The sequence below is a fragment of the Triturus cristatus genome, chromosome 2_2 (genome assembly GCF_964204655.1).
Source record: "Triturus cristatus chromosome 2_2, aTriCri1.1, whole genome shotgun sequence".
NCBI lineage: Eukaryota > Metazoa > Chordata > Amphibia > Caudata > Salamandridae > Triturus > Triturus cristatus.
In genome coordinates this window covers 280,448,976-280,473,245 of record NC_140582.1, presented here as the reverse complement: position 1 = coordinate 280,473,245, position 24,270 = coordinate 280,448,976, and positions in this window count along the sequence as shown.

Here is a 24,270-nt window from a genome sequence, read left to right as displayed (position 1 = left end):
GTAAACACGCCCTGTGGCCGTTTTTAGTTGGGAGATTACGTTCATTTGAATCCTGAGGGTCCCTAGGGTCCAACTAGCCCACTAGGTACCTCCAGTAAGCGCCACAGAGCTGCGTTGCAGAGAGATGTAAAAAGTGGCACAGCCTGGACCACCTCTCTGCAACGGAGCTCAGTGGCGCTTACTGGAAGCACCTGGTGGGCTAGTTAGCCCCCAGGAGCCCTCAGGATTGAAGGGGAATTATTTCCCCAATTTAAAACGCGCCATAGGGCGTGTTTGCACACGTCACCTCAGGCCCCGTCCCCTCCCTTCCCCACTGTGTAAACACGCCCTGTGGCCGTTTTTTAAGTTGGCAGATTAAGTCCCCTTGAATCCTGAGGGTACCTAGGGGCAAAATGGCCCACTAGATACGTCCAGTAAGCACCATTGCAGAGAGGTCTAAAAAGGGGCATGGCCTGCACCACCTCTCTGCAACGCAGTGGCGCTTACTGGAAGCACCTGGTGAGCTAGTTGGCCGCCAGCGTCCCACAGGATTGAAAGGGAATTATTTCCCCAACTTAAAACGCACCACAGGGTGTGTTTGAACACGTCACCTCAGGCACCATCCCCTCCGTTCACCACTGTGTAAACGCGCCCTGTGGCCGTTCTGAGTTGAGAGATTAAGTCTAACCCTGAGTGTAGTGGGCGTAAAGGCGCACCCGCACTCTCCGCGTAGCCCCACTACACGCCACCCTCCTCCCTCCCGCCCTCATTTTAAAATTACTTAGAAAGTAAAAAATAAAGAAAATTACTTACCTGAGCTGCCGCGTCCCGGGGCTCCATCTTCCTGATTCCTCGCTAGCTTCTTCCTAACAAATGCGCATTTGCAGTCGCCCGCGCATGCGCATTTGTGAGGAAGAAGCTAAAATGAGGGCGGGAGGGAGGCGGGTGGCGGGCAACTCTGCTCCGTCGTGGCGTGTGCGTAGTATGCCTGCTACGCCTACTTTGCGAAGCACGAAGTAGGCAGCACTACGCACACTCTGCTGGCGGAGCGGAGCACTGCACCCACCCTTAATTAAGTCCCTTCGAATCCTAAGGGTCCTTAGGGTCAAACTAGCCCACTAGATACCTCCCGTAAGTGCCACAGAGCTGCGTTGCATAGAGGTGTAAAAAGGGGCGTGGCCTCAGAACACCTGTCTGCAACGCAGCTCCCTGGCGCATACTGGAGATACCTGTTGGGCTAGTTGGCCCTCAGGGACCCTCAGTATTGAAGGGGAATTAATTCCCCAACTTACAACTGGCCAGGGGGCACGTTTCCAGAGTGCAGCAAGGAGGGGATGTGGCCTCCAGCGCGATGCCGGTCTTTTATTTATTTTATTTTTTTAAGAAGGAGGGCTGTGTGGCCCCCCTTCTTTTTCTAATTTATTGGCCCTAGGAACCCCATCCCCCAGGGCCTGCACCCTAATTTGTTTTGTTGATAAAAATAAATGTGGCCATCCCAAGGCCTTAATCGGCCCCGGGACCCCAACCCCCGGGTCATGGCCTTTTTTTTTTATTCTTTAAGAGGGGGGCTGCGTTGCGCCCCTCCTCAGGCCACTTATGGCCCCGGGGACCCCATCCCCCGGGGCCGGCCTTTGTTTTTTTATTATTTAAAAAAAATATATCTATTTATAGAAACACCTAGGACATGCTGGACAAACCGTATGTACCTATCACCATGGTGATTTGCATGATATTCATTAAAAGGCGACTATGCATACAATGAATCCACGTGGAATGTATTTACACTGCTAGTGAAGCTCTGACGTGTCTGACGCCCTACCGTGCCTAATCCCGGCACCCCCGTCGATGGGTACTCTCCAAGTAGACACCCTTGTCGTTTATTTATACAAACATGGGTAGCTATTGACGGGCACGTTTAATACACACGCACACCAAGCCATTCAAAGGGGATTCGACAAAAATTCGACCAAACTATGCAAGAAACCCCCCTCACGGTTAATAAAACACACATCCACCGCCGGATGTGTAATACTTTTTATTTTACTCTCTGGAAAGGAGACGAACCTCACTTGAGAGTCACAGCGTGCTCCTGGCTGAGCCCAATGCTGTGTTACACCCACCAGTGCCTGCCGAGTGCCACACACCTCTGTGTTGTATTCCACCAGCTAGTGCGTATGCTATGACACTCTCTAGCCCATGTGCACTGTAACAACACCCCATGAATATGTCATGCCACACTTGCCTTCGCACGGGTTATATTGCCCATCTAACGTGCCTTCCTCGATGCCTATGTTATAACGCACAGAGCTATGCCATACATATTACAATCTGGGATCCATATCTTTGTCACAGTGCATATGCAACGTTACACTCCCCAGCACATATTTTATATTACACCTTTAGAGACTAGTTAGGTTACACAACACTGCCCTGTGCATATTATACTCCAAGGCGCATATCGCATAGCACGCGCTAGTGCCTGTGCTATCTCGCGCTCTCCAATGAATCTGTCATTGCACACAATGTATTGCATATTATATTTCACGCCCCGGTTCATCTTATATCACACTTTTTGATGCATAGTTTATACCATATACTATATCTAGTTTTCATTTTTAATCATGCTCTCAGGACTATGTTCTTTATAACACTGTGTCCACCTACCCTTTTCACGGGCATTACATTTTGCGATGGGGGATGGAGGGTCAGGGGGTGTTTCTGCCAAGTGAGCCCGGAGTCACAGTCACAAACGTCCTCTTCTTCCTGAACAAAAGTGAGATTATGCTGCATACTTGTTCATATTTTAAGTAGTTTGCACAGACACACATTTTAAAAACAATAAAGTTCCTAATACCCACCTTCTCTGAACAGTTAGCTTGCTGCCCCATCCTCCTCCTCCCTATCCTCTGTTGTCTGTATCCATGGACTAGCCTCCTCCCTCCTGCCATGCATGGTCTGATGTGTTGCCACTACCCTCCATTTAGCATGATGTACCAGTCCACTCCTCCTGCCCTCCATTGCCCAATTCTCTGGCCCATCATTGACCTCCTGCTTAGCTTTGTGCTTAGCTTGCTTCCCTATTCTCCTTCCCCCTGCCCTCTGATGTCTTTGTGCATGCCCCTGCTCCATCCTTTTTGCCCACCATGTTCCATGGACCTGCCACTCCTATCTACTCTGAGTGTTCTGTTGAGCTGCCAATCCCCTCCCACCTGCCTAGAATTGTCAGATGACTATAACCTGTCCCTGCCACCTCCACCCTGCCTGTCCACATGCCATGCCCCTATCCCCTTCCTCCTGTCCTCCATGGTCCATTTTACTGCCACACCATTCTGCCCTCCCTGGTCTGTTGTGCTGCAACTGCAAAATGTTCGCAAGTATGGTACATTGGATCATGGTAGGCAGGAGGAAGGGGTAGGGACATAGACTCGGATAACAGAGGACAGGAAGGACATGGAGAGGTGCACCAAACTGACCCTACAGGGCAGGCATCAGGGTTTGCAGCAGCACAATACACCACACAGGGCATGCGGGACGGGAGTGCAGCACACCAATCCATAGAAAGCAATAGGGAGGGAACAGGACCATGCACATGGACAACAGAGAACAGAGGGGAAAGAGGCAATGGTAACTAGCTGACCATAATGGACAGACAGGAGAGAAAGCTGCAGCATAACAGACCATAAAGAGCAGGAGGGACGGGTCATGGGCATTACAATGGAGCAGACAAGCATGGAGGGAGGGAATAGGGGTCTGCACATGGAAACAGAGGGCTGGGGGCAAGGGGGCAGGGCAGGAGCAGCAAGATGACCATGGAGGTCAGGCAGGATGGGCACTAGAAACAAGACACACCATGGAGAGCAACAATGAGACTATGATGGCAAACACACAGACCATGGAGGGAAGGTGGGAGGGGGTCAGGGGCAGCTAGCTGACCACACAGGGAAGGTGGAAGGGGCCATGGCAGCACAGAAGACCATGCATGGCAAGCGGGAGGGTTAGTGGCAGCAAAATGGCTATGATTGGCAAGAAGGAGGGTGCAGGGGCATGCACAAAGGAAAATGGAGGATAGAAGGGAGGGTCAGGACCTGGGCACAGACAAGAGTGTTCAGGGGAAAGGGCCTCACAACAGACCGAGCGGGGCAGGCAGGAGGAGCAGTTGCAGCACAACAGACCAGGGAGGGCAGAAGGGTGTGGAAGTAAAATGGACCATGGAGGACAGGAGGAAGGGGATAGGGGCTTGGCATGTGGACAGGCACGGTGGAGGTGGCAGGGACAGGTAACAGTCATCTGACAATGCTAGGCAGGTGGGAGGGGAGTGGGAGCTCAACAGAACACTCAGAGTAGATAGGAGTGGCAGGTCCTTGGAACATGGTGGGCAAAAAGTATGGAGCAGGGGCATGCACAAAGACATCGAAGGGCAGAGGGAAGGAGAATAGGGGCAGCAAGCTAAGCACAGAGGCTAAGCAGGAGGTCAATGATGGGCCATAGAATTGGGCAATGGAGGGCAGGAGGAGTGGACTGGTACATCATGCTGAATGTAGGGCAGTGGCAGCACATCAGACCATGCATGGCAGGAGGGAGGAGGCTAGTCCATGGATTCAGACAACAGAGGATAGGGAGGAGGTGGATGGGGCAGCAAGCTAACTGTTCAGAGAAGGTGGGTATTAGGAACTTTATTGTTTTTAAAATGTGTGTCTGTGCGACCTACTTAAAATATGAACAAGTATGCAGCATAATTTAACTTTTATTCAGGAAGAAGAGGACGTTTGTGACTGTGACTCTGGGCTCACTTGGCAGAAACACGCCCTGACCCTCCACCCCATCACAAAATGTAATGCCCGTGAAAAGGGTAAGTGGACGCAGCGTTATATAGAACATAGTCCTGAGAGCATGATTGAAAATGAAAACTAGATATAGTATATGGTATAAACTATATACCAAAAGTGTGATATAAGATGAACCGGGGTGTGAAATATAATATGCAATACATTGTGCGCAATGACAGATTCATTGGAGAGCGCGAGATAGCAAAGGCACTTGCGCGTGCTATGCGATATGCGCCTTCGAGTGTAATATGCACAGGGCAGTGTTGTGTAACCTAACTAGTCTCTAAAGTTGCAATATAAAATATGTGCTGGGGAGTGTAACGTTGCATATGTACTGTGACAAAGATATGGATCCCAGATTGTAATATGTATGGCATAGCGCTCTGCATTATAACATAGGCATTGAGGACGGCACGTTAGATGGGGCAATATAACCCATGCGAAGGCAAGTGTGGCATGACATATTCACGGGGTGGTGTTACAGGTCACATGGGCTAGAGAGTGTCATAGCATACGCGCTAGCTGTGTGGAAATATGGATTTTCCTGGTCAGTTATGTCCCCTATCTTGGACCCCAACGGTTCTATGTGCATGTCGCAAGTACGTGTATGGTCCCTCCAGTTCCAGTATTGATGACGCAAACACATGCGTGTCCACCGTCAACATGTCCTCTGCCAGATCCGCCATGAATAGGCCGGATATTCCATTCTTAAATATGAAAGGCCACCGGCTTTATATGGTTCACTTATGCCACTTTTCAGTCCAGGCAAGTAGGCCCTGATTCTGTCATCAAACTCTTCTTGCCTTCTGCCTCTAAAAACTCCAGCCCGAGCCTGCATCTGTGACCATGAACTTTGTCTCATTCTCTGCGCGGCTCGCGAAGCCTGACATCAGCTTACTCTCTGCCAAGAACTGTATTTCACCTTCGAATTATCTGCTTCCCCCTCAGCCGATGCATTCCTGCCTAGTAGTTTAAGTAAACATTCTTCCAGTTACCAAGCAAAAAGACCCATCTTCTCTGTCCTCATGCAAGTAATTCATAGCCTTGTTACCATGGAATATTCCTACCCCCTCGCATTCAGTGTAGACACTTAGACGCTTGTACACGCACAGTCAGTATAGAATAGATTCTGTCCGAGAGTCCTCCTTTTTGGATAACATAGTTCTTTAAACATAGGATGTTAGATATGATTTGGGATTAGGTTGACTTGACCTCCCAGACTTCTCGTCTCCACATATAGAGCTAAATGTCAAGTCCCCGTCACCCCCTAGTTACACGTCAAATTACACGTCATACTGCTGCGCGCGCATTCATGCCAAGTATTATCTTATAGATCCACCTATACATGACATCACAACCAATCATGTTCCTTTTTACTCATTATTACACCCATTTTCGGTTACGCAAACCAAACGTCAATGTCCTTATCAATTGTTACGCCTACTGTATTCACTTCATTATAATGTATGTATTATAAAAGTTACTGCTTGTCAATAAAGTATGTACTTCACTTCCTGAACCCCCGTGGTGATGGAACTTGAGGCATCCGATTATAATCGCTTATTGGAATAAAGCCCATTCCGAAACTCTAATATCACGGATTCTGCCTCTCATTTTACTGAGCTATTTTATAATGTTTCTGTACCAAATTCAGTCCCGGTAAAGGAGAAATATTTACCACATGATGGCGCCCGAACAGGGACACTTTCTCATCTCACGCGCCGGCGGTGTGTTGCAGGCCCGGTCTCCTGCCACAGCTGGACGGACAATAACGCGTACCAGCAGGATTTCCTGTATCTCCCTCCGGTCAAGCGGGGGCGACTGAGACTGCAATCAACACCCAGACGAGGCGGTGAGAAGTGCGAAGTATCCCGACCAGAGCCTAGCTGAGAGAGCAAGATCCGAGGTATACAGAGACCCACCAGTCCGAAGTCAAGCCCAGTGTCCGACGAGTCGAGTCGAGTCGAGTCGAGTCCGGTCCGGTTCAAGTTCAAGTTACTGAGGCCTTCCGTTTCCGAAGCTACCCGGTGAGTACCATTGCTGGGGAGGCATTTCTGACGTGCACATAGGTTGTGCCGGTCAAGACGGGTTTGGGTACACAAATCCGGTCTGCACTGTTTTAGCAGTGTATCTGTACTGTTTAGCAGTATATCAAGTATTCCGAAGTATTCCGAAGTGTCTAGTTATTGTCTAGTTATTATCGAGAATTAAGCTTGGTGATTAGTTATGCAGACGATCATCATTGTTGTTTCAGTTAATGGTTTAATGTTAAATGTTTAAAGTGTTTAAGTATGTTCTGAATATCGTGGTATGAATGACTGTTCATTATCGTGTTTATTGTATTAAGTCTGTTCAAATTCAAGTATCAGGTCAAAATCAAGTATAAGGTCAGTTCTCAATATGCCGCTCTTTTCGAAATTAAGACAGATCACTACCAGAAAAGGGGTTCTCGAAGAAGCCGTCCCTATTCCTCCTAGGGACACTCCGGGGCACTTTATGTATCATAAACATGGCTTAGACGCTATATTATTTCTTGATTTATGGGTAGACTATACCAAGGGATTACCAGAAAGTCAAAGGTGGCCCACAGCGGGGACCTGGGATACAGAGTGCATCATGAAAGTCGAGGAAGAGTTATGGAAAAGAAAAGTCAGACAGTCACAGAAAGACGCCGTTGAATTATGGCGTAAAGAATCACATAGACGAACAGAAAAAGCACGTAGACAGGAGGAGAAGAGTAAAGAGAATTCCAATAAAGTTCGAGAGAATCTATTAATTGAGGAAGGTATCCGAGTAAAATCAGAACAAGTAGACAGACAAAGAAATGCCCTTATGAATGGTATGTATCCTCTCCTGGCCGAAGGATTACCTAAGGCTACTCCAGAGACACCAAAAGACTTGCCAACCCCATTGTTCCCAATAAAGGTACATCCTAAGGGGCATCCTAGAACCGCAGAAGATGTTTTTCTTTCCTCATATTTAGATGACGCAGCTCCCGAGTATGCTAACTCTGCCCTACATAGACCGCATACCAGGGAGGTTCAACGCCAAGATCCAGTACCCGTATCCCTACAGCAACAAATCGAGTCACAAGTTCCGGCAAGCACATCTGTTTCTGTATCCGCTCCTACAGCTACTTCTATGGCTGTGTCCACACCTGTAGTTGCTGTGTCACGTTCGACGAATCCTTTTACACCCGACGCCCCAGATGGGGCCGCGGGAGGAGCTACCAATGTCTTTTCTACGCCACCCAGAATAAATAAACTTACTTTTCAAGAGTCAGCGCATTCACGTACACCCAAACTCCTTAGTACCCGTACGCTTAAGGAACTTCTTATAGACTGTAGATATGACCCGGTGCCTGGAAAGGAGGACGAAATGACCCTAGCATCATTGCGTATCAGACGAGCCGCAGTGTATTTAGCAAAGTTACCAGGAATGACTGCGCATCTAGATAATATATATCATTTTGTCCAAACAGGGCGAGATCCAGAATGTATTTACAGAGCTATGGAATACCAGAAAGTAGAGATACAGGGGGAACTGTTACGTTTCCTCATAAACTGTGTGATCAGAAATCAAGACCGACCGGGGGTAGACCCGGAAGCCATGAAAATTCTTACAAGATGGAGCCAGAATATATCGGAAGGGAGACATGATAAACAAAACTGTATAATAGCCATGTGCCGAAAGATCCGTAAAGAAATAGAACGCCTACACGAAGAGCGATTAGAGGTAGACGAGTTCGAACAAAACGAGGAAGAAGGGTCAGGACTGCCCACAGGACAGTCGGACACCATAGCCTATGTAGGTAGAGGAAGATCTTGTAATAGGAGTAAGACTAGATATCACACTGACTCAATACATCTGATATGTCCAGATAATAACAGAAATTTTCAAATACCTATAATTAACATAAGGTCTAACGAGCATTCGTTCCAAACCGCCGACAAACTACTACAAGAACGAAGGGGTTATCATTTCCTCGATTCTATGGATGAACAAGATTTAGCCAGGGCAGCTGTCCATTGGGTGGACAGTCCCGGAAAATATAGTGATGATACAGTAGTACGCACATTTTTGAATCTTACCCCAGATGAACAAAGGTTAGCTGGGATTTATATGATTCAACAACTCATTATACTATATCGGAGTCAGCATTCGGACCCTGGTCCCTTGCCTGACATACTGACTGAATTACTTATGAATAAATGGAGAGGTCCAGGTACTGAATTAATTAAAGAAATTCTAGAATCAAGAAAGCAGTATATTCTTTTTGTATGTTCAGAACATGTTCCATTGTCTGTCAAGGAAAGGACTACGTATCACATAGATAGACAGAATCCCTTACGAGAAGTGCACCCAATAAAGGGTGAGGACAACGAGTTTAAACGCGTATTTGTATATACGCCTATATCGAAAATAGAATTGTTAGAAATGAAGAAAGTAGTACCCAGTCATGACAAGGACCCAGCGGGGTTTCACCGAGAAATTAAAGACATGTTACTCATGGGAGAATATACCTACCCCGACATTATGACAATATTAAAGGTGTTGATGCCTGCTGGCATTTATGAGAAACTCAAGGAAAAAGAGTGGGAGGTAGGTGATCAAAAGATAGAATGGTCAGCATTAGAAGCAGAAGAAAGGGCCCGAGGTCCAGGTTCGGGGCTTGGGGACAAAACTAAGGCATTACCAGGACTACTAGTACAGGTACTGCCACGGTTATTAACTACGAAAAAGGAAGATTGGGGTACAATTTCAGCCTGTAAACAGAAGCAAGATGAAGACACTAGTGATTACTATGCCCGTTTTGAAAAATGTTTTGGTATAAATAGTGGCATAAAAGCAAGTAGCGAATCATACCCACATCTGTTTGTAACAAAATTAGTAGAAAATGCTCTGCCCCCAGTAAAGAATAGAGTATTAAAATTCGAGAGTACCTGGCAAGGTAACACTCCAACACAAATGTTACAAATGTTACAGTACCACCACAATAGAATTAAAGAGGAACAAGAACATGAACACAGACGCATGAAAGACACAAAAATGAAAATGCTAGTTTCCCAGACAGTTCCAGCTGAAGGACATAAAAAGGGTATGACACATTCCGATTCAGCAGGACCTGTAAAGGGGACATGCAATTATTGTAAAAAGCCAGGCCATTACGTACACGATTGTCCAGTTTTAAAACATAATATCGCCATAGGTAAAACACAAGAAAGATCACGGCCACTAAGACAAGATCAGAATGAACAAGGAGCTATGCAGCATGCCCAGGCCATGCCAGCCTCACAACAGCCAATACAGTTTGTGCCAGCTGCACCACCGTTGCCTGCTGCTGCCACACAGACAACAACTCGACAAATGTATCAGACCGCACAGTATGAATATCCCGAGTATCAGCGTTACGCATGAACAAGCCTAGAGAGGGAAGTTGACTTACCCCTTATCGAGATTCCTGTAGATCAAGAAGGACCTTATGTACATAGTAAATTATTAGGTCAAGATAGAAAATTTTTACTCGATACAGGGGCAAGTCGAAAAACTATAAAACGTAGTGAAGTTCCAGGGGCACCCCTCTCAGGCTCACAGAATATTTCCCTTGGTTTTTCAGGAAAACCTATTGTTAATGAAGTGTCACAGCCTTTGCCACTTACGATAGGACCTCTGACCCGAACTACAGATTTACTGCTTACTAAATCATGTCCAGAAAACTTGTTAGGAATAAAAACGTTGAAAGCTCTAGGAGCTATAATATGTTGTTCTCCGGAAGGAGTAAGATTGTTTTTACGTGATTTTAAAGGTCACTATGTATCTAGAGACATGGATCCCCGACTGCAGACTTTACCTACACGTCTATGGGCACAAGGCCCTACTGATGTTGGTTGCATGAATATTACACCATATCGAGTCACATTAAAGGCAGGAGTGGTGCTACCACGAATGCGACAATACAAGTTACCACCAGATGCTGTAGTGGCTTTACTACAAATCATTGACGAGCTCATTGCCCAAGGAGTAGTTGTGGAAACAGATTCCAATATATGTAATTCACCGATAATACCGATTCTTAAACGAACAGATCCTACAGCGCCGCCAGTATATCGATTGGTTATTGATCTGCGCGAATTAAACAAATGCATTGTGCCACAATTTCCTGTGGTCCCAGATATCTCGTCATTACTGACAGCCATTGATTCCGAAGCGACATTCTTTACTGTAATTGATCTCAAAAACGCCTTTTTCAGCGTCCCAATAGATCAGGAAAGCCAATATTTGTTCGGATTTAGTTTAAATGGGCGCAGCTTTAAATTCACACGCGCACCTCAAGGATTTACAGAAAGCCCCAGCATCTATAGCCAAGCACTGAAACGAGAACTTGACAGTATCCACATGCCAGTCAACACTGCTTTGCTTCAATATGTCGATGATCTGCTGATTACCGCAAGAAGCGAACCTGAATGTGAGAAAGCATCACTGACAGTTTTACAATTTCTGGCCGAAAAAGGGCACAAGGTGTCCCCTTCTAAGCTGCAATTCTGTGTCCAGCAAGTTGTTTATCTTGGACACTCGCTGGACAAGGAGGGAAGGCAGCTTACACCCGACCGTATTCAGTTAATAGCTAACATGCCAATACCCAAGACACAAAAGGAGGTACGGGCTTTCATAGGCCTCACTTCATATTGTAGGCAGTGGATCCCTCAGTATGCATTTCTAGCAAAACCACTCATTCAATTGACAACACAGGAGGCAGCCACATCGACTGTTCTCCCTTGGACTCAGGAACACACACAAGCTTTTGAAAGCCTAAAGAAAGCTTTATGTCAAGCACCCGTTTTAGCAACGCCATGTTACAAAAAACAGTTTACACTCTTTGTTACAGAACGCGAAGGTACTGCCTTGTCAGTACTCACACAGGAACAAGCAGGAGCACACAAACCATGTGCTTATTTTTCTAGTACATTAGATCCCGTAGCTCAGGCTCTGCCTGCGTGCCTGAAATCAGTAGCAGCGACAGCTTTAGCAATCAGACAAAGCGATGCCATAGTGTTAGGACATCCATTGACAGTTCAAGTACCCCACGCAGTAGAGGTTCTTGTAAATAGAACGCAAACACAACACTTGACTATAGCGCGACTTACAGGATATGAACTTACATTGTTTCAGCCACATATAGAAATAAGACGCTGTAACACATTGAATCCGGCCACACTTTTGCCAGTAACCGGAACAGACCCACTAGCCCATGACTGTATTGAAGTTATTACTGTAACGACAAAACCCAGACAAGACTTGACCGATGTTCCATTGTCAGATCCAGACTTGACATTTTATGTCGATGGTTCATGCATGAGAACAAGTACAGGAGAGTTAGTAGCCGCTTATGCAGTCACAACAGATACTGAAGTCATTGAAACTAATCGTATAAATACTTTGTCAGCTCAAGCCGCAGAGCTCATCGCTCTGACGCAAGCCTGTATTCAAGCCACGAATAAAAAAGTCAACATATACACTGATTCACGTTATGCATTCGGAGTTGTACATGACTTCGGCGTGCTGTGGCGAGAGAGAGGTTATTTAACTTCCCACGGTGCCCACATTCAGCACGGACCCCTCATTCACGCATTATTAGATGCAATACATCTACCCACTGAAATATCAATTATGAAATGTAAGGCCCATACGAAGGTTACTGATATCGTTTCCCAAGGCAATGATCTAGCCGACAGAACAGCTAAACTGACTGCTCAAACTCAGACCCCCGACATGACAAAGACAATAGTCCCGACACCGACACATTGTATGACCGTTAAAGATCCTACTCTTGACGTAATTGACATACAGACACATGCTACACCAGACGAAATAAAGAAATGGACCGAGTTAGGAGGGATCCAAACGGACCAAGGATGGATGATGAAGGAAAGGTCTGTATGGTTCCTTCCTGATTCAATGGTCCAAGTCGTAATTAACACTATACATAGTCCGGCACATCTAGGAGAAAAAGCTATGCTAGACAGCATTCAACACATTTGGTTCAATAAACATTTACGAGCAGCAGCAAAACAAAAGGTCCGTACCTGTATGATCTGTTGCCAGTTCAACCCAGGAAAAAGTGTTCCCATAGAACAGGGTGGATTTCATCCTCCTGATCACCCTTTTGAAGTCCTACAGATGGATTATATCCAGATGGAACGATGTCGAGGATTCAAATATGTTCTCGTAGTTGTCTGCGCTCTGTCCCGTTGGACAGAGGCGTACCCGGTTTCAGATTACACTGCCCCGACTACTGCCAAACAGTTGGTTCAAGAATTCTTCCCACGATACGGTTTACCACGTGTTGTCTACTCAGATAACGGCCAGCCGTTCTCATCCGAATTAATGAAACACGTTTCACTTCTGTTAGGATATCAGTGGAAATTCCACTGTGTCCGACATCCCGAGGCAGCAGGTCTTGTAGAAAGACATAATCAGACACTGAAAATCAGACTGTCCAAAATATGCAGAGAGAAAGGGGTCGACTGGATAGTAGCATTACCAGTTGCACTTTTTTACATGAGAATGGTAGCACACTCTAGAACAGGGCTATCCCCGTATGAGGTGATCTTCGGTAGACCACCGAATATGTGGGGGACGCCTATACCACGCAAAATAACTGATATTGACTGTAATATGCTGACAGATTACTTGGCTTCCTTGATGTCTGCACTACAATCTTCTCGTTCACAGGTAGCTGCAGCCTTTCCCGACAACACTGAGGTGAAACCCCATGACGTGGTTCCGGGGGATCTTGTCTTTGCGAGAAATTTCGACCGAAAGACTCAACTGGAGCCCAGGTGGAAAGCACCCAAGTTGGTCCTGTTGACCACAAGAACAGCCGTGAAGATCGAGGGCCGCAAGGGCTGGATTCATTCAAGCCACATCAAGAAATTTCATGGACTATCTTCGGATATAGACATTGTGCCCTGCACTCCCTCACAGACTGATACAAAGCTTCCTTTTGTTGAACCGAGCAAATCTGAAAATTACAAACTAAAGCTTAGGCCCACCAAGTCGAGCAATTTGATTGTTTAAGTCCTCTCCAAGGTGAAGCGGTTGAATTGTCTCTGACATGTATCCCTTGGACCTGAGTAGAGAAAATACCCGAAAAATGTTGAAACGACAGGCGTATTGTAAATCACTGCGTAGCCACTGCATAGTGACATTATTAATTTTGTTTTTATTGAGTCTTTTAATAATTATTACAAGTATGTTGTTGCACATATATTACCCTATTTCTAGACATGTTTATAATGTTGCTGCTGAACATTCTTTTAGTGACTTACCTCCGCATGAATTGTCTTATAGACTTGCGCTGCGCAATAACACTTTCATTAGTATGTTACATCATTCCCATCAGACTAGTAACGCCACCAATTGTTGGGTGTGTGGCCGACTCCCTCCCTACCAGAATTATGAAGGAGTCCTGCCTTTTTTTCCACATCCATTTACACATAATGGCTCCTGTGGAGCATGGTTTAGTTTAATTAATTCCATAGACTCAGACACAGCAGTTTACCAAGACCATTGGGTATGGGGAAACCTGAACCTAGTTTTATTCAAAGTCTGTTACCCTGACAAGGAGGGTCGCCCCAAAAGAACAGGAACTGATCTAGAAAATGAAGTATATGGATTAGGTAATTTTACACCTAATCTCATGATTCTAAATGTCGTATCCGAAGTTGAGCTAGTCTTACCCACCATGTCAGTATTCCCAGCAAAAGGTGAATTATGTGTAAGAAAGGTTGGTTCCATACATATGGGCCACAGTCAATGCACTACTACCGTAGAATTCAGTGACCAAGGCAAATCTTCATTCAGAGCTTCTCGCCACTCCTACTTCCTATGTGGTCAGACTGCATATATGCGTCTACCCCTAGATTGGGATGGTACCTGCTACATTGCATTCCTTTTGCCACCTGTTTTCCTAGCTCCTCCTGATTATTACAGAAATATTCATTTAGTACACAACAGAAAACGGAGAGATCTCCCCATTGTCGATTACACTGAGACGGCATGGGACAAGTATGTAGATTTTAATAAAGGCGTCTTTCCCTATATAGGTACTGTTACTAATAGTAAGCTGATACGTAGATTAACTAGAACCCTTGAAGCAGTAGTGAATGAGACTATTTCCGCCTTAGGCAATTTAACGGAAGAGCAGTCTGCTATGCGGATTGTTGTGCTTCAAAATCGTCTTGTCCTTGACGTCATCCTGGCTGATAGGGGCGGAGCTTGTAGGGTCATCGGATCAAGCTGTTGCGTATTCATACCAGAAAATTCGCCATCTGTATATAAAGCCATCACTCGCCTTCATAAGATTGTAAGCCAGATACACCAGAACCCAGGCACTTGGACTTGGTCCAGTTGGTTTTGGAATGCGGTATCAGCCTGGGGATGGAGAGTTCTATCCTTCCTAGGTATTGGCCTTCTCATACTATTCAGTTGCTGTCTATGTCTACAATGTGGACCAGCGATTTGTGGTCTGTGTGCCACATCGTGTATTCCACCACCAAGATTTCATTTGAGATCCCGGAAGAAGAAAGAAGAACAAATGATGCTATATGAACAGATCAATGGATTGATGAAGATTGATATCTCTTGAAGGGCAAGTAGGGGACAAGGAGGGAATGTGGAAATATGGATTTTCCTGGTCAGTTATGTCCCCTATCTTGGACCCCAACGGTTCTATGTGCATGTCGCAAGTACGTGTATGGTCCCTCCAGTTCCAGTATTGATGACGCAAACACATGCGTGTCCACCGTCAACATGTCCTCTGCCAGATCCGCCATGAATAGGCCGGATATTCCATTCTTAAATATGAAAGGCCACCGGCTTTATATGGTTCACTTATGCCACTTTTCAGTCCAGGCAAGTAGGCCCTGATTCTGTCATCAAACTCTTCTTGCCTTCTGCCTCTAAAAACTCCAGCCCGAGCCTGCATCTGTGACCATGAACTTTGTCTCATTCTCTGCGCGGCTCGCGAAGCCTGACATCAGCTTACTCTCTGCCAAGAACTGTATTTCACCTTCGAATTATCTGCTTCCCCCTCAGCCGATGCATTCCTGCCTAGTAGTTTAAGTAAACATTCTTCCAGTTACCAAGCAAAAAGACCCATCTTCTCTGTCCTCATGCAAGTAATTCATAGCCTTGTTACCATGGAATATTCCTACCCCCTCGCATTCAGTGTAGACACTTAGACGCTTGTACACGCACAGTCAGTATAGAATAGATTCTGTCCGAGAGTCCTCCTTTTTGGATAACATAGTTCTTTAAACATAGGATGTTAGATATGATTTGGGATTAGGTTGACTTGACCTCCCAGACTTCTCGTCTCCACATATAGAGCTAAATGTCAAGTCCCCGTCACCCCCTAGTTACACGTCAAATTACACGTCATACTGCTGCGCGCGCATTCATGCCAAGTATTATCTTATAGATCCACCTATACATGACATCACAACCAATCATGTTCCTTTTTACTCATTATTACACCCATTTTCGGTTACGCAAACCAAACGTCAATGTCCTTATCAATTGTTACGCCTACTGTATTCACTTCATTATAATGTATGTATTATAAAAGTTACTGCTTGTCAATAAAGTATGTACTTCACTTCCTGAACCCCCGTGGTGATGGAACTTGAGGCATCCGATTATAATCGCTTATTGGAATAAAGCCCATTCCGAAACTCTAATATCACGGATTCTGCCTCTCATTTTACTGAGCTATTTTATAATGTTTCTGTACCAAATTCAGTCCCGGTAAAGGAGAAATATTTACCACAGCTGGTGGAATACAACACAGAGGTGTGTGGCACTCGACGGGCACTGGTGGGTGTAACACAGCATTGGGCTCAGCCAGGAGCACGCTGTGACTCTCAAGTGAGGTTTGTCTCCTTTCCAGAGAGTAATATAAAAAGTATTACACATCCGGCGGTGGATGTGTGTTTCATTAACCATGAGGGGGGTTTCTTGCATAGTTTGGTCGAATTTTTGTCGAATCCCCTTTGAATGGCGTGGTGTGCGTGTGTATTAAATGTGCCCGTCAATAGCTACCCATGTTTGTATAAATAAACGACAAGGGTGTCTACTTGGAGAGTACCCACCGGCGGGGGTGCCGGGATTAGGCACGGTAGGGCGTCAGACACGTCAGAGCTTCACTAGCGGTGTAAATACATTCCACGTGGATTCATTGTATGCATAGTCGCCTTTTAATGAATATCACGCAAATCATCATGGTGATAGGTACATACGGTTTGTCCAGCATGTCCTAGGTGTTTCTATAAATAGATATATTCTTTAAAATAATAAAAAACAAAGGCCGGTCCCGGGGGATGGGGTCCCCGGGGCCATAAGTGGCCTGAGGAGGGGTGCAACCCAGCCCCCCTCTTAAAGAATAAAAAAAAAAGGCCATGACCCGGGGGTTGGGGTCCCGGGGCCGATTAAGGCCTTGGGATGGCCACATTTATTTTTATCAACAAAAAAAATTAGGGTGCAGGCCCTGGGGTTTGGGGTTCCTAGGGCCAATAAATTAGAAAAAGAAGGGGGGCCACACAGCCCTCCTTCTTAAAAAAATAAAATAAATAAAAGACCGGCATCGCACTGGAGGCCACATCCCCTCCTTGCAGCACTCTGCAAACGCGCCCCCTGGCCAGTTGTAAGTTGGGGAATTAATTCCCCTTCAATACTGAGGGTCCCTGAGGGCCAACTAGCCCAACAGGTATCTCCAGTATGCACTAGGGAGCTGCGTTGCAGACAGGTGTTCTGAGGCCATGCCCCTTTTTACACCTCTATGCAACGCAGCTCTGTGGTGCTTACTGGAGGTACCTAGTGGGCTAGTTTGACCCTAGGGACCCTTAGGATTCAAGGGGACTTAATCTCTCAACTTAGAACGGCCACAGGGCGCGTTTACACAGTGGTGAAGAGAGGGGACGGGGCCTGAGGTGACGTGTGCAAACACGCACTGTGGCGCGTTTTAAGTTGGGGAAATAATTCCCTTTCAATCCTGAGGGACCCTGGGGGCCAACTATCCCACCAGGTGCTTCCAGTAAGCGCCACTGCTCTGCGTTGCAGAGAGGTGATGCAGGCCGTGCCCCTTTTTACACCTCTCTGCAATGGCACTTACTGGACGTACCTAGTGGGCTATTTTGCCCCTAGGGACCCTCAGGATTCAAGGGGACTTAATCTCCCATCTTAAAAAACGGCCACAGGGTGTGTTTACTCAGTGGTGAAATGAGGGGACGAGGCCTGAGTTAACGTGTGCAAACAAGCCCTGTGGCACGTTTTAAGTTGGGGAAATAATTCCCCTTCAATCCTGAGGGACCCTGGGGGCCAACTAGCTCACCAGGTGCTTCCAGTAAGCGCCACTGCGCTGTGTTGCAGAAAGGTGGTCTAGGCCGTGCCCCTTTTTACATCTCTCTGCAACACAGCTCTGTGGCGCTTACTGGAGGTACCTAGTAGTCTAGTTGGACCCTAGGGACCCTCAGGATTCAAGGGGACTTAATCTCCCAACTTAAAACGGCCACAGGGCGTGTTTACACAGTGGGGAAGGGAGGGGACGGGGCCTGAGGTGACGTGTGCAAACACGCCCTGTGGCGCGTTTTAAGAGGTAGTTTTAATCCCCTGCCCTATTATATACTAGGGACTTACAGAAGAGGTCATGCTACTCACAGGGGGAACCCAACGCATAGTGTTCCCTAGTGTATGTAGGTGTTTTCACTGTATTCTGAGTGTCTTTTAACATAGCACTGGCTCTAGGACTGGTTAGTCAGACTCAGTTACCACCAGTATCCGTTTGAAAAAGTTGAGGGTACAGGATGATTTTGCAACAAGGCTTCTTTCTGCACTCCTGTTTGTTCTTTCTGCACGTTATCCTTCTTCCTACACTTTTCTTCGTCTTTGAGGACTTCTGTTGCTTCTTTCTGCATTTCTTTTTTTCTTTCTGCACATTTTTTCTTCTTTCTTCACATGTCCTATCTCTGTAGGCATAGTTAGAAATTAGCATTTAAAAATCCTTTGAAATTCACTGAAAAAGCCATAGGTTTCAGGCACGTTGTAGTTAGAAATTAGCATTTAAAAAACCTTAGAAATTCACTGAAAAAAACATAGGTTTCAGGGGCGTTATAGTTAGCTGGACTTTTCACTTGTACAAAACCATTGAAATTCCCCCGTTATAGTTAGTTCAGCTAACTATAACTCGCGCGCCAGCAATGCACCGCTGATGACGTCACATCTTATAACACTCATGACATGGTCAGTGACATCACTCATGACATCACTGATGACATCTTAAATGACATCACTGATGACATCACTGATGACATCATCCTTGTGATAAAGTGGCAGACCTCCTCTCCCCTAATATAACCTTTGATACACACATTCAAAAATAGAAACTAAAATTTTCAAAACAATGGACATACCAATACCAGTTACAACAACCTATTCAGTAATTCTAAGATCCACATACACATCCACTCATTCACCAACAGTCCTATACAGTCACTCATACATGTACTCACTCATCATATGTACTCATACACCTATACATCCTGTTACACAACGCCACTCATCCATAGAGTTACTCATTGTTAGAAATGGCGATTTCTGGTTGGCTAGGGCTTGTGCCAAAGCCAGGCAGAAACCACCACTCTAGTCAGGGCTGGGGAGTTACACGCCAAAGATAACCCCTGCTCACCCCCTTCTTAGCTTGGCACGAGCAGTCAGGCTTCTCCCGGAGGCAATGTGTAAAGCGTTTGCGCGCGCACCCAGCAACAACACCCAAGGCCCACCACAAAGGAAACTCTACACAAGGTATTATATAAAAATAGCCTTTGTATTATACCAAACACATTAGATAATAAATACACACTTTACAATGTGCCAACAGGCACGGGCAGAATTTACAGGGGATATGTACAAGACAGGGCCACCTGGACCACTGTCAGGAATCAGCACTTTTAGAACTAGCACTTTGTAGGAATAACACTTTGTAGGAATAATACTTTAGAACATAGCACATACAATCACTGTAGCACTAATTAGAAAATGTAGCCCACAACCAGTAACCACTGGTAACAGGTAAGTAACACCTACGCAACCCTAACCACCTTAGGAAAATATTAATCAGGGAACCATGAGCTTACTAGCACCACCTGTACTAGGGAGAATAACCACCTAAGTATCACAATACCTGTAGGGGTAGAAGCACATTACACATGATGCATCACAACACATTCAGAGGTGTAGGTTAGGAACAATAGCGCTAAACTCACAGTAGCCACCACCTGTGGCAGTCCCTAGGCCAACTGGCCTCGTAGGGGGCTAGGACGCCCTGTGTCCCAATGTCAGGGGGGGCCTAAACGTGGCAGCTGCCCACTAAGTGCTGGGCAGCTGGGAAGATGCTGGGGCCAACGTTGGAGCCTTCCAGGGCTCTGAATACACAACACTCGTGGCCCTCTGAGCCCCACTGGGCTCTGAGCAGAAAGTGGGGCAATTACCACGGGTGAGCCTCTCTGGGCTCTCAATCAACAAATGCCCTGAGCCTCTCCGGCTCTAGACAAGGTGATGCCTCTTCGTTGGAGTCCCCCCTCCTCTGGGGACTCGAGATCGTGGAAATGGCCCCCTGAGCCTCGCAGGCTCTGAAACAACTGTGGGGGGCCCTGGAGCCTCTCCGGGCGAGTGCACCGGGGCGCAGGGTAGGCTCCTGCCTGCTCCGGGGCTTAAACTAGCCGCAAGTCTTTGGTGGGAGGCGGAGTAGGCTCCCACCCTGCTACTTTTGGTTCCGGTTGTCCCGGAGGCACGCCGCCGGCCTGCCTGTCTACCTGGTCGGGCGCCGGAGGGGCGATTTTGCACGATTTGCGGGCAAATGCCGGGTGGGCACCGGCTCTTTTAAAATGCAATAAATCGAGGTGGGCACTCGATATGGGCGGCAATGTCCCTGGCAGGGTGGGCACCTGCCAGGGGACTTCAGGATCGGCCAAGAACGGGGCAAATGCCGGGTGGGCACCGGCTTTCAGAAATAAAGCGCTCCTAGCGCTAAGGGTAAAAGTGAAAGCGCTCTCAGCGCTAAAGGCAAGTCCAGCGCTTCCAGGCGCAGGAGGCTTCAGCAAAGCACCAAGTAAAGCGCTCCTCGACGCTGGGGTCCCAAATAAAAGCGCTTCCAGGCGCTTAGAGATACAAATAAAGCGCTCCCAGCGCTTAGGGAACAATAAAAAAAGTCCAGCAAAGTTCTCCCCTGTATGCAGCAAGGCAGGGGGGGGGGCAAGGCTGGGCCCAGAGCCAGCTCACTGGGCCTCCAGGCAGGGGGGGTAGTCCAAGTGGCGGTCCTCTGGCCCAGCAACAGCCGCAGCCCCCTCAGGGAGGATCCTGGAAGAGAGAGCCCCTCTGTGGGGACACAGCCCCATTTTTATACACCTTTTCCCTTTGTTCTTGGTTCAGGGTGAGGGGGAAAACCAGTCGCAGCTGGTTGGGGAGCACCCTTGATGTGCTCAGCCCCTCACTCTATTCACGGGCAGGGCTAGGGTCATCAGTCACACCACAGGGGGTGGAGCCAGCATTGTGTAGGGAAAGCCCAGCCCTATTCAGGTCCTAGGTGTACTCCTCCCACCCATCTGGCTACTGATCTCCCCATTCACCACTGGGTGACTCCTCCTGAGACTGGGGATTCCCTAGTCCATCACATGACCTCAGCCAGCCAATCACGCGCCAGGCAGTCACTGCACATTTATGCCAGCGTCTAGAAGTGGCACTTCCCCACTAGCTACATAGACACCGCACACATCATCGCGCAGCATTTAATCACACGAGTCTGCACATACCAAACTCGGCCCTGCACTCCCCACGCATCAGGAACCACCAGGGACACATACATTCCCCCATGCATTCCTATGGGAGGGCAGGCCAACCTCACTACACGCACGCACTTTACCCTGGGACACAGCGGTAAAGTGCGCAGAAACCAAAAATTACTAACACCAGGTCATAAGTAAAAGCAAAAAGTTTCAGGGGTGAACCTGCCAGAAGGGCCAAGTCCAACACTCATGCACATAGTCACTCATGCTAATAAAGAATCAAACATCCATTTACTTGCATATACAGTTATACACACACCACCACACTTACTTCTACAGAAACTTACACATACTTAGTCTTTTAAACAATCACTTATAGAAACACATACTTATTCATACAGGAACTCTTTCAATCTTTCACTCTCACATATACTCACTTATATACACCAATAGTCACATATACTAGTTTAAAACATATGTAGTTACTCATAGAGACACTATTGAGACTGTCATTCACTCACTAACACACCCATGCACACACTCATCCACCCATACAGTTCTGCACACATGCTGTCTTCAACACATACAAACAGTGAGTCACGCATTCATGCACCTATGTACTACGTAGTACCCCCCACTGAACCATACAGACACTCAGACACTCATACTGATACTCAAAAAAAGAACTAATAACCTATATAGACATTCATGTAGCTACTCACCAACCCATGCAGCCACTTATACACAAAGTGGGAGACTGATACAGATATTTACATGTTTAAACATTACTCACTAAGCCATGTATTCAGTCACCAAGATACACTTAATCAGTCAGTTATACAATCAATTTTTCAAAAACAAATCATCCATTTAGACACTTATATACCCATGTTATTCTTCCATCAACCTTGAGATATACATATATAAAACATATGTAATTTTCAGAAAAAAATACATTCACTGGATGATGTCATCAGAGATGTCATCAGTGATGTCATCAGTGATGTCATGAGTGATGTCACTGACCATGTCATGAGTGATGTAATATGTGACATCATCAGCAGTGCATTGCGGGCGCGCGAGTTATAGTTAGCTGAACTAACTATAATGGGGGAATTTCAATGGTTTTGTACGAGTGAAAAGTCCAGCTAACTATAACGCCCATGAAACCTATGTTTTTTTCAGTGAATTTCTAAGGTTTTTTAAATGCTAATTCCTAACTATAACGTGTGTGAAACCTATGTTTTTTTCAGGGTATATATATATATATATAAATTACCTACTGGCGGTCGCCAGTAGGTAGTTATAGTTAGGACCTAGTTACTATAGGAAAATGGCAACATTCTATTCGCAATAACTTTGGTGCCGATTGATGAATTTTTGTGAAATTTTCAAAACTAATTTTCTGTGGAGATCAGCTCCTATGTTGAAAGTTTGGGGGTGATTTTTCAAGGGGGGCCGAGAGAAAAGGGGGGTCCCAAAAAGTGTTTTTTCAATGTTAATTTCCATAGGAAACTTTAGACAAGGCTACAGGTCGAACAGGTGAACGGACTTACCCCAAATTTGGCAGGGAGAAGGGTCTTGGTCTAGATAGCATGTTTTTGTTTATTTGGTGTATATTCGTTCAGTAGTTTTTGACAAATATCGAAATTTACAGATATCGATATTTGGCATTCTGCCATCTGATTGGCTGAGGCATTACGAGCACAAGCTTGCTGCTGATTGGCTGCGTGCGTTTGCAACTAGGAAGTGTTGGCCGCCATTTTGTGATTCCGTTGAAGTGAGTAAGGGGGAAAAAGTCAAAAAATGTGGGAAAGAGGACGGTAGGAGCACTGTAACCTTTGTGGGGTGTTTAGGGTGTGCTATTGAGGGGGTGCGAAGTGAACTAATCATACCTACCGGTGTGAAAGTTATTAAGTGAGGTATTGGCTAGTGTGTGATGTTTCTAAGGTGAGCTTGTGAGCGACTCGATGATTAAAGCGTGAGCCCACACTGTGTGTCTTATACTGTGAAGTCATGTGCCCTGGCCGCCGCAGTACAGTTGTGGAAGTAGTGTCAGCATGTGTTTATACCTATTAGGATGAACTACTGACCCGTAGTGGTGTGAAAGTCCTGAGTACGGAAAATATGTGAGGTATTGTCTAGAGTCTCATGGAAGGAGGAAGTGTTGGCCGCCATTTTGTTATTCCGTTGAAGCGAGTAAGGGGAAAAAAGGGCGAAAAAAGTGGGAAATAGGAGGGTAGGAGCACTGTAACCTCTGTGGGGTGTTTAGGATGTGCTATAGAGGGGTTGCAAAGCAAACTACTCATACCTACCAGACTGAAAGTGCTGGGTACGGAAATTAAAAGAGGTATTGTATAGTCTGATGCTGCTAAGGTGAGCTGCTGCGGGAGTCGGGGATGAAAGCGTGAGACTAAACTGTGTGCCTTATGGTGTGAAGTCATGTGCCGTGGCCGCTGCAGCACACCTGTGGAAGAAGTGTCAGCATGTGTTTATACCTACTAGGACGAACTACTGACTTCTACTGGTTTAATGCCAGAAACCGGTCCCCGGAAGCTTGTTTCCTTCCCAGTATAAGAATTGGCTTGGTAGTTTGGTTTGCCCTGTTCCCATCATGCACTGGGACA